At 38.5% G+C, this 12012-nt stretch overlaps 1 long non-coding RNA gene and 1 pseudogene across 2 annotated transcripts; one reads left to right on the forward strand and one right to left on the reverse strand.

Annotated features, from left to right (window-relative positions):
- Positions 1-7175: 7175 nt before the first annotated feature.
- On the forward strand, positions 7176-7841 carry LOC131230769 (large ribosomal subunit protein eL24-like; annotated as a pseudogene).
- Positions 7842-9243: 1402 nt separating this feature from the next.
- LOC131231291 (uncharacterized) lies at positions 9244-10371 on the reverse strand. 2 transcript variants are annotated; one of them, XR_009164277.1, is made up of 4 exons: positions 10195-10371; positions 9951-10040; positions 9578-9826; positions 9244-9469 (listed from the first exon to the last, which is right to left on the reverse strand). It is a non-coding gene; the product is annotated as an uncharacterized LOC131231291 (long non-coding RNA). The 2 variants fall into 2 exon arrangements; XR_009164276.1 differs by lacking the exon at positions 9244-9469 and having other exon boundaries at positions 9509-9826.
- Between the last annotated feature and the right edge of the window lie 1641 nt (positions 10372-12012).

Here is a 12012-nt window from a genome sequence, read left to right on the forward strand (position 1 = left end):
ATCTTGTCTGTGTCTACTATCAGGTGGCCATATGATGATCATAAGGACGAGTGGATGCTAGACACAGGAGCATCTTTTCACATGACTCCTCATCGGAGTTGGTTCGCTAGCTACAAGGAGTGCGATGGTGGACATGTATTTATGGGCAATAGCTTTGTCTATAATGTTGTGGCCGTTAGTACGGTGTGCATCAGGATGTTTGATGGGGTGGAGCGTACCTTGACTGATGTCAGGCACTATCCTGATTTGAAATAAAATCTGATTTCTCTTGGTGTACTTGAGACAAAAGGATGCAAGTACATAAGTATTGATAGTACTCTTAAGGTATCTAAGGGGGCACAGGTAATCATGAAAGCGCAACGACTCGGTAACATGTATAGGTTGATCGGGAGCACTTCAAAAGGTGGAGTTGCAGTAGATGTAGCGGATTTCACCTCTGCATGTGTGTGACATGTTGGGCATGGCCACATGAGCGGGCAGGGCAGGAAGGCTGAGACGTGTGGACAAGGATACAGAGCAGGTGGAGCAGCCACCTGTGAGAAGAATCACACGGCATGATCGCAGGATATCGGCGAGATACATGAACGACTCCAATATTGCAGGGGATTTATCTTCTATTCAGATGGCTCTAGGTGAGCCTGGTGCTGAGAAGTGAAAGGTGACTATGGGCGATGTGTTTTACCAAACTGACATATGGGAGCGGGTGGAGCTTCCAGTGGGCCGGAGAGCGGTTGGATGCAGGTGGATCTTCAGGAGGATACGGCATAGATACAGGGTGAGGTTAGTAGCGAAGGGTTATGCTTGGAGAGAAGAGATCGGCTTCTCAGAGATATTCACGCCGACGGTATAGCAGGTGTCTATTAGATCCGTGATTGGCGCTGGTTGGAAAATATGATCTTAAGCTGAAAGGATGGATCTAGAGTCTGCACTTCTGTAAGGAAAAGTGAAGAGCAGATCTACATGAAGCAACCAGAGCAGTTCGAAATTAAAGGGGCTGAGAAAAGACTTTGCAGGAGGTCGTGGTTCGACCTGTCGCCTAGGCAGTGGTTTGATTCCTTCATGGTGAGTCAGAAATTGATGACATGTAGATCGCCAATTATGACATTTCTGAAATTAATGTACTGAAGACTCGGTTAAGTGGGACATTCAGGATGAAGGATCGGGGGGCTATAAAGATGGTTCTCGGCATTGAGATGAAGGAAGAGTAGGCTTTGGTAATCACAAGAGGAATACCTTGTGTGTAGGTATTGATCAAGGATGTGATGGGTCAGGTAAAGCGGAGAGCGTTCCCTACGCGTCTCTCCTCAAGTTTTCCTCAGGACATGTCCCAAAACAGATGAGGAAAAACAGGATATCTCATGAGCCTTATTCGAATGTTGTTGGCAGTGTATGCCATGGTCTGGATTAGACTGGTTATTTCACAGGCTGTCAGTGTTGTGAGCAAGTACCCTGGCAAGCAATATTGGGTAGTGGTGAGATGGTAAGAAGACTACGTCTTTCCTTTTGAGAAGACAGGAGCAAAGATGGTTGGGCATGTGGATTCTGATTCAATGGACATGCTCTCCTGGATCGTTCCTGTAAAGAAGTTCAATGCCTGTAAAACTTCTCTGGGCTTGATGATGGTGTAAAAGGAAGATGGAGTGTGCAAGAGAAGCTATGATGTGATACAAAAATAAGAGAAGAGGTCAAGAAGCTACACGGTTGAAGATTGAAGACATGGTGAAGATTGTTGCGATACGTCTTAAATCTGAGTCCTTTCGCAACTAGGATGCGAAAGGGTCCTTTCGCAACTGGAATGCGAAAGGGAAGTTGTCTAAATTATAAATAGGTGTTCCTAGGGCATTTTTTAGGTGATGGAAAATATTTCGAAGGCTTTCTAAAGGGGTTCTATGAAAATCAAAGCCTGTAGCAAGGGTGAGATTCAAGGTTGTTCGAATTGGGTAAGTCCTCTCTCTTTGTAATTTCTATTTTCATAGTGGAGATCTGTCGCTTTGTGCTGTAGTTTTTTCCCGTAAGGATTTTCCATGTTAAATCTGTGTTCTCTTTTGTGTGCTTGGTGTCATTATATTGCTATCCTAGATCTAGATCTGTGTAATTCCGCAGCACAAATCCCAACAGAATACCCACTGCTTCCACGAAATCAAGTGGCTGTTGCATCTTATGGACGGAATAGATGTAAAAAGTAATAAAATAAAATAAAAATAAAAATAAAAAAGATATGGTGGGCCTAACAGAGCTCAGGTGTTGTATTGCATCTAACCCCACATGTTGCCTCAAAGGACGAACAAACAAATTCCGTATTGTTCTCTCGTTTGTAGGGGAGTAGCCAAAATTTCAACTGTATTTTGTCAATAGCAGGGGTCAAAACTACAAGAAATTACATAAATGCTTCTCAAAAACTAATTGCTTGTGAAACATACACTGCTGTTTGATTGGGTGAATAGCTACCCTTAAACTCATATGGGCGGGTGGATTTGAATAACGTTCAATCCAAGGCTATGATCTTTTCTATAGTCGGCCAACTTGTTACTCATATCCAAACTAGCTGGTAGCCAATGAACCTGACTCAGTTTTAATTGAGTTTTTGTTCCATGGACGTACCCAAACTTGTTCGGTTCGCTGCTAAGTCTATTTCAACAATAATCGTCTGAACAGTTAATTAGCTGAACATCTTGAGTAGTGGGCCCCACCTTAAACGCAGTTGACATCACACATGTGTGCCTAAAGATCCTATTCACGTGAGTTCTGAGTGCCTGCCTGGTTTCCTTTTCGTTTCTTAAAAAAAAAAAAAAGGTTTTCCTTTTCTTTCATAATCTCCGGAAACAAAAACCCAAAAATCATTTTTCTAACAAGAACAAAAGAGTGGTGATTTCCTATTTTTTGTTTTAGAGTAAAATTCCTTTTCATTTGGTCTACTTCTTTCTATCTCTCCTTCCCCTAAATCACTCTTCTTCTTCACCTTTCTCTCTCACCTAAGGTTGCGTTTGGATGCCTTTAAATTTTTTAAGTTGTAAGTTACATGTGAAAGAAAGTTATGGGTAATCCTATTTGGGTGTAAGCTGTAACTTACTTAGAAGTAACTTATTTTCTGTATTTGGATAACCAGTAAGTTAGTTACAAGTAAGATGTCTTATATTTACACCAACTTGAGTTTTGAGTATAGAATTGTTTAAAAATTAAATTATCACATAAAAAAGTTTGGATAAAAGTATGTAATTTTATTGAGCCTATTCAGATGATTAGTTAGACTGATTCTTAAGCTAAACTAATCATTAGGTGAGAAACATTATTTTTATTATATTATATAACTGTGAATAAAAGCTTTCATGTGCCATACCAATCGAAAAATTATAAAATTTATTCGAAAAGCTTTATGTTCACATGGTATGACCAACCCGAGCTTTTTATTAGACTTTATTTTTTATGTATTCTCTTCATCATAGAGATTTGCACTTAATTAATGTATTTAATGAAAGATGCATACTATGGTGGCCCAAACACACACCTATGGTTAAGATCACATCTCTACTATTGAATGTGGTGTGGTCCATCTAGGTCATAATTTTAATTAATTTTTAGCATTATGACTAACATTAACATGCATGATAGAACTAAATAGATGGAGTTAATTTTACATATATAACATGATGGGTCTTATATATTTAGGTGTTTTATGCTGTACCTGGAGGATTTGAGTTTCCTCCTCAGGTGACGAAATCTAGAAATCTAGAACTCTTTGGAGTTTCTTCTAGAAATCTTTGGAGTTTCCTCTTCAGGTGACAAAATTTTTATATACCTAAATGTGGTTCACAAAACGTAAAGTTAGAGAAATAATTACCGATCAAGGTTATTCCAAAAAACAAAAAAAATGCAAATGCTCATTTTCCTCTTCAGGTGACGAACCTGATAATTCTTCATCATCCTCATCAAAACCTTCCATCACGATTATTACTGCCAAAGAACAACTCATTCTTGAACTCATAAATCAAGTTCAAAATCTCGAAGAAAAGGCCAAATACTTGGCACAAGCTCTTGAAAATACCTTAAGTCAAGATCCACCTAAGGAAAAAGAAATAACTTTTCCTTTTCAAAAACCCATAGCCATAACTTTAATGCAAAATATTTATCAACATCTCAAAACCAAATCAGAAACTCAAGTGTCTCTACAAGATCTCTAGTTAACCTTCTTAAAAGAGAAGTTACCTCTCTTAAAAAACAAATTGAATCTTGCAACTCGCAAATCAAAAGGATACAGATGATACAAATGATCAAATTGACATTATCTTGTCAATTCTCTTAGCACATCCAAAAATGGTATACTCCAATAAGTCTCTCGAACCAATTCTTCCAAAATGAAATCATTGCCTTAATAGACTTAGGTGCTGATTTAAATTGTCTTCGAGAAGGATTAATTCCTACTCAGTACAATTTATACTGCTAATAGTCAAGAATCTCACATCTAATACAAATTGACAAATGTTCATGTCTGCGAAAATGGAGAGTGTATATCTCTCTTTCATAATTGTTAAAAATCTTCAACACGATGCCATTCTTAGCACTCGCTTCATATTAAAACTTCATATTAAAAATACAACCCTTTACTACTACTAGTAAAGGTATCCAAACCAAAATAAATTCTGTAGATCTATTCTTTGAATTTATTAAACCACCGGTTTAATTTTAGAAGTCATCAATTGTGTCTCTCACAAAGAAAATAAAATAAACTTTCTAAGAAATGAAATTTCAAATTTCTAAATCCAAAAGCAACTCAAACAACCAAATTTCAAATCTCAATTAGATAAATTCCAAAAAATTCTTAATAATTTATGTTCAAAATTACCAAATGCCTTCTGGCATAGAAAAACTCATCCAGTCTCCCTACCCTACGTAAAAGACTTTGATGAAAGCCATATTCCTACCAAAGCTAAACCTTCCCAAATGGAGTCTAGACTTCTTCAACCATGCGATGAAGAAATCAAATTGCTCATCCAAAAAGGACTCATACGTCCTTACAAATCTTAGTGGAGTTGTGCTGCCTTCTATGTAGAGAATGCAGCTAAACTCGAAAGAGGAGCTCCCAGACTTGTAATTAATTATAAACCACTCAATCAAGTCTTAAAAAGTATTTAATATCCAATTTCAAATAAAAAAGATTTATTAAACAAACTTTTTTTTTTTGGGTTAGCTTGTTAGTACAACACCTATGTCAGTACACACACTCCATTATTAAACAGACTTAATAATGCCAAAATATTTTCCAAAATTGACTTAAAATATGGATTTTGTCAAATTCAGATTCACCATAAAGATAGATACAAAACGGCCTTCACAGTCCCCTTCGGTCATTTCGAATGGAATGTGATGCCCTTTGGTCTAAAAAAACACTCCCTCAGAATTCCAAAAAATAATAAATGAAATCTTTCACCCTTTCAAAGATTTCATTATTACCTATATAGATGATATACTCATCTATTCTCAAGATATCCAACAACATTGGAAGCATTTAGAAAATTTAAAATTAACTATTCAAAGAAATGGTCTTGTCCTTTCTCAAAGAAAGATCAAACTCTTTCAATCTGAAATACAATTTCTAGGTTTCAAAATCTACCAAAATACTATCCAACCAATCCAAAGAGTAATAGGCTTTGCAGAAAAATTTCTTGACAAAATCACTAATAAAAAACAACACCATAGATTTCTAGGATGCTTAAATTATATATATGATTTTTACCAAGATTTAGCCAAAGATATATCAATTTTACAAAATCTTTTGTGCAAAAAACCAAAATCATCTTGGTCAGAAGAGCATGCCAAAGCAGTTCAAAACATAAAAACTAAAGTCAAAAGTCTTCCTTACCTCAACCTTTCCAATCTTGATTTTCCAAAAATAATCCAAACAAACGCCTCTAAAATTGGATACGGAGGTATCCTTTACCAATAAACTCCAAAAGGATAAGAACAACTTGTTCATTTTTCTTCTGGAACTTATAACCAAACACAACAAAATTAATCTACAATAAAAAATGAAATTTTATCGATGGTTTCTTGCATTCTCAAATTCCAAATCTATGTTTTAAACCAAAAGTTCATTTTGCACGTAGATTGCAAAGCAACCAAAGAAGTTTTGAAGAAAGATGTCAAAAATCTTGCGTCAAAACAAAATTTTGCCAGATGGGGAGCCCTCTTAGCCATATTTGAATTCGACATTGAGTTTATCCCCGGCAAATCAAACTCTCTACTTGATTACCATTCTCATGAATTCTTAAAGGGAAAGCCCAAAAATGGCACCAAAAGCCAACCCTCAAAAGGCCAAAACAAAAGCAAAAGAAAAAAAATGGAAATTGAAATTTCCAATACCTTCTTCCCTCTCCTTCCCTCTTCTCAACAACCTCACCAAAACATTGAGAGAAAACAGCCAAATACTCAGCCAAACGTTGAAGAATACTAACTCAAAGGAAAACATAGGGTTTTAACCCTAGATTCAAAACTTGCCAAATTACCAGAAAATATACTGATTCCAAAAAAATTCCTACCCCAAAATCATTTTCATCCCAAACACCCGAATTTATTTAGAAAATACTATGAAGCTATCCTGATTCAAACCAACAGTGCGATTTTTTAACACGAAGGTATTCAAATAGTACCTTTCACCATTGAGGTTGCTCCTATTTATGGATGAGGAGAGGAGGTGGCATAAAGGAGATATCCCTATTTGGTAGGGATGAGTTGTTGTAGGATTCAGATATTGTAAGTGTCATGAGGATCTTCAAAGATTCTTGGCTGGGATCTCGAGCGGATTGTATCCTGGTCAAATCCCGAGATCTTCAGTTGAGATCTCGCATAGAGACGGTTAGAATCAGGTCGGTGATCTCCGCTGACCTGAGGGCCTGCTAACTTGGATGCACATCGACCTGAGCCCCTTGGAATGCTCGAGTTCATGTCGAATAAGTCGGTAGGTCTTCCGACTTGTCGATAGGATCCCGAGATCGACCTCACTTCCTGCTCGGCCTCAGAGTGGGAGGTCGAACCTACAGTTGTGTTTGTCCTGGTGGAATGTGCAAGGTTCTGACCTGACTTTTCATTGCTAGTCGTCCTATTTTCCTTACAATAGTATGCCCCCCTACTTTCAAGTTCACCTAGTGGGCTTGAGAAGTAGGTCTGTTCAGGTTTAGGGAGGAAGCTGCGGTAGCCATGGTTCTCAAGATTGAACTCTACCGCTTTAGTGGTGCCAAGATATATCCTGGGAAGGGCATTAGATTTATATGTGTAGATTCTCAGGTTTTCCTGTTTGCCAACTCAAAATTCAAGTGGTACTTCTACAACCGTTTGAAGCTATCCAAGCTTACCTGGACTGCTATGTACAGGAAGTAGCATAAAAACAGACATGCATGCCGAAGCTGTGAGGAAGAGGTGCCGTACTACCAAGAAGCCATATTCAAGGTTGATAGTTGGTGCTACCTTAGAGGTTATCCAAAAGAAAAGAACTAAGAAAGTGGAAGTTCGAGATGCTGCTCGGGAAGCTGCTCTTCAAGAAATTAAGGAAAGGGTCAAGAAAAGCAAGGATGAAAAGAACGCGAAGAAAGTGGAGGTGATGGCCAAGTCACAGAAGACACAAACGAAGGGTAGCATTCCCAAGGGTGCCGCACCAAAAGGCCCAAAACTCAGAGGTGGCGGAGGGAAGCGCTAAGCACTATACCATTCCCCCCTTTCCACAAGGAAATATTAGTAGACCGAAATAGGATTTTACTTATTTGGCTTTGTTAGTAAAGCATGATTTGAGACCTCGTTTACCTTTAATAGTTAATACTTTCAAATGGTTTTTGTGTGGCAAAAAAAAAAAAGGTCTATTAAGGTTAGGTCGGATCACCAACTTGCCATTAAAGTAGGGTATGACGGCGTGCACGTGAATCAAAGAAAATCTGCAATCATGACACACCGTACTCTAGGTGGTGTGTCGTGGCTCGAGATCACGTGGGCTGTCTGGGCGCCTTTCCGGCACTTGGTGTGTAGGGTGATGAAGCGTGGCTTGTCCTCAGTCGTGGAGCTAGGCAACGAGTGGGAGCACTCCACGTGTCGAGGAGGTAGAGTCGAGGAGTCATATTTGGTAGTGCATTGAATGTGGGCATTGAATGTTGTGCAGGTGGCCTTGCCATAAAAAGGGGCGCCCTAACGCTAGGCAAGGTTATTTGCCCTTTAGCTCCTACTGCACTCGTTCTTCCTTGGCGTCATGCGATTTTCGAAGAGGCTTTGAGTTGTCTTCTCAGGCGATCATCTTTTCTTTGGTGAGCTTCATTTTTCCATCTTAGGCCTTTGTCTTCCCCTCTTTCTTCTTTTTGTTGGGTTTTCGGTAGTTCTACCGGTATGCCTGAGATGCTTGGCCAGTGGGATGGGACTTCTCATAGTGATGGTGGGACAGATGACCTTCGCCCCATGTCCAACCTACGATTGCCGTTGATGATGATGAGCGATAGGGATTTCTGGGCATCCCATGAGTTGTGAATGGCAAATCGATCCTCGACTGAACAACCAGAGGACGCAGAGGGGGCTACTCCAGTGGACAAAGGGGACAATGGGTCCTCGTCAGGAGGAGAGGAGAAGGGGTCAGTAGAATCTTCGTTGACAGAAGCCGACCTGGTGTGGATCAAGTCGAGGATGAGAAAAATATCGTTCGCTAGCCTTCCTTTCAAGTATTAATTTTGTCATTCATAGTAAGGAGGTTTGGCTTTTATATACACTACAAGAAAAATAGGTATTACCGGCGGCCATAATCGCCCCTAAAAGTCCAAAACACCGCCGGTATAATAATTACCGGCGGTCGGGCTGCTGCCGCAGAAGCGGGGCGTTGCCGTATTAATTACCGGCGTTCGTTAATATTCATCGGCGTTTTTGGCGGCCGCCGCTAAATCTAACATATAGCGGCGCTTATAATCATTTACTGGCGGCTCTGCTGACTGGCGGTAGAAACTATAAAAGCACCGGTAAAATCCATAAAAACGCCGGTAGAAATGATCTGAAGTGCCGCACAAACTCTAAGAAACGCCGCTAAAAACTTTAAAACGCCACTAAAAGATATGAGGAATGTAGGTAAATTTTGCAAGAAACGCCGGTAAAACCTGTAACAGTAATAATGAGAGATTTAAAAACGCCAATAAAATCTGTTTAAAATGCCGATAATCCTTCATAGTATGAAAGAAAAAATACTAGACTGAATCTTCTAAATCAAAAGACCTTTACAAGCTTAAATTAGCATTCAAACACAACTTATAAATCATTTACAACCAACCTCATTACAGGGGGCCTGAGAATGAAAGCTTACATAATGGACAGAAAATTTACAGATTGAGACACAAGGAAAAGCAAAAGGAAAAAAAAATCAACGGACTTCAGCGACGCCCGAGGTGAGACTTCTCAAATGCACCCCAAGAACAAGAGAACTCATGCCATATAGAGGACCTTTGTCAGCACCACCCTGCCATGCATAGAGGTCAGGTAATAAAACAGTATGTACACTCATAATCTGAGTTACACCTAAAATTAAATTTTCAGTCATAAATATTTCCTGCAAAAACAACCATACCGAATGAAGTCCATATCCATCCCCATATGAAGCAGCAAAGCCCCCCTCTATTACCAATGCTCCACCTTCAGTTACCAATGCAAAGACAAAAGTTTACAAAACAAAATAAAACAACCAAAAAACAAATTTGATATAAAATAAAAGGAACTAATAAATACCTGTAACTAGCAGATAGAGGAGAACAGCTATGGAATTTTTTTTATAAATATGTGGACAGATTTTTCTCCCCTTCTTTCTTCAAGGATAAAACTGCATCATAAACATCATAGCATGCAACTCAATATGAGCCTTTTTATAGAAGCATTAACTAGCGTGCAACTCAATATGGATGGACCAAAATTTAGCACAAGGAAAGCCATATAGTGGCTTGTACCTGATGAGTAGCTTTGATCATGCATCCATGTAAGCATTGTGGACCCCTGAGCCTACACTCTATATAGTTACTTCCACTTTGAATAAGCATCTTACAACCAAAGATAAATACATAATACAAGTCAAACATTATGGAAACCCTTCATTATATTTTGAAGCAATGAAGATTGGTAAGAAAAATAATAATAATAATAATAATAATAATAAGCCAAGGGTGTGGGGCCCTTGCTTTGGGTGATCCTTACATGGAGTGGACTTGCCTGATTTTTGGACCGTGGCATCAAGAAGTGGGGAACCACCTGATGGAAAGCTTGGACATTACACACCTTCTATCCAGGCCTGTGTTAGATTGTAAGAGAGCTGGGTTGCACAAGCTCGAGGCTTTCTGACCTCAATGCATCTGTGCAAGCATTCGATATAAGGATAATTAGTGGTTGAGGCCCATTTCTTGGCTCAAGCAATTATGGACAAGCCAAGCACACATGATTGTATATTTTGATGATCTGAAACATCCCTCTGATGGATCCTTATGTATTTGGACAGACTAAAAATTACTTTGGCAATTGCATTTTTATCATCGGAATGGTATCCCCTCAAACAGGGCTAAAAAGCAAAAATGGTTAAAGTTCATCAAATTTATAAGGTGTAAAAACACATAATGATGAAAGAAAAGTTTAAATGGTCAGACTAGCTCTACTTTTATCCAAAGGGGCATCAATGGTATAGTCTTCAACCATACATCCATGTGTGCCCATTCATCGATAGAAAAAGATGGTCCCACAGGTGAGATCCACACAAAACGTTCTTTATTGAGGTAATTCATCCAACAGTTGGTATGCATGATGTACAACATGTATTATACATTGTTCTGTCTGAAGGATTACAGAATACTATTTCGATTTTCAGTTTGTACAAGTGAGCTCATTGGTCAGTGACCAAAAATGTCACTAGCAAGATTTGGTATACCAAACAAATTACCAACAAACAAAAAGGACAAAAAGGACAAAAGAAATTTGGACCATGCACGTGTGCCAACTCTACACATGTGAATGACCATGGATGTAGGTCCAAGAGTAGCATTCCTTCAGATAAAGTTGTCTAACACCCCTAGTGAAGTACTCCCAAGTACAAAACCTACTACAAGCACTTGAATACACTCATAAAGGTAAAGGATTTATAGAACTTCACCTGATCCACATCAAGAGATTTGTCAAAACCCCATACAAATAAATAAATTATTGCCTTGTATCTGTTCTACGCTAATGCTTCTTGGTCTCTATAAGTAGACAATGGCTAAAGGACTAGCTGGACTTAAACTTCACTAATGATTCATTGTTTCCTCCTGCTTCCCTGTCAGTTTCAGCCTGCATTTTCAAAACAATAAGTTTATGATGCATCTAATATCCAGTATACTTCTAACCAGTTGGAGTATCCAGCTTTGTGTGATGCCTAGAACTAAAAAGAAACCGGGAAAAAGAGAAAAAAAAGAAAGAGAAGGAAAAGAAAAGATTCACACAACCTGATGCATTGGAACCTTGTAATTCAATTCATCTGGAGCTACTTCAAACTTCTAATGTCTCACTCAGTTTCAACATAAGGAGCATTCAACGAAGTTTTCAACACATCGGGAGAATTTGGTGAATTTCAAATAATGGAGGTGGGTTGGCAACATTATAACACTAATGGGTGCCTTTGTATTTTGAAATGACCAAGTGACCACATGTAAAAAGAAAAGAAACAAAAGAGAATAAATTAAAGACATGCAAATGCAAAATTCAAATCACAATCATAATCTTATAAAACTAAGATTAAATTAAAGAGATTAGACGAGTTTAGATGTGCCCTCTATAATTAAACTAAGATAAAAAAATAAATTGTTTAGATATGTCTAACTCTAGCAAAAATCAGGTCAGGCCTGTCATCAGGTGGGCCACATTATATACGGAAAAAAATGATGGTTTTTCAAACTCATCAATGGCCTGTACACAATCCTATGTAATTGCCAAGTGCCTGTATGTCATCCATCTCACTCTGCCAGATTATCAAAGTTTTCATCATTCTAG

The sequence above is a fragment of the Magnolia sinica genome, chromosome 17 (genome assembly GCF_029962835.1).
Source record: "Magnolia sinica isolate HGM2019 chromosome 17, MsV1, whole genome shotgun sequence".
NCBI lineage: Eukaryota > Viridiplantae > Streptophyta > Magnoliopsida > Magnoliales > Magnoliaceae > Magnolia > Magnolia sinica.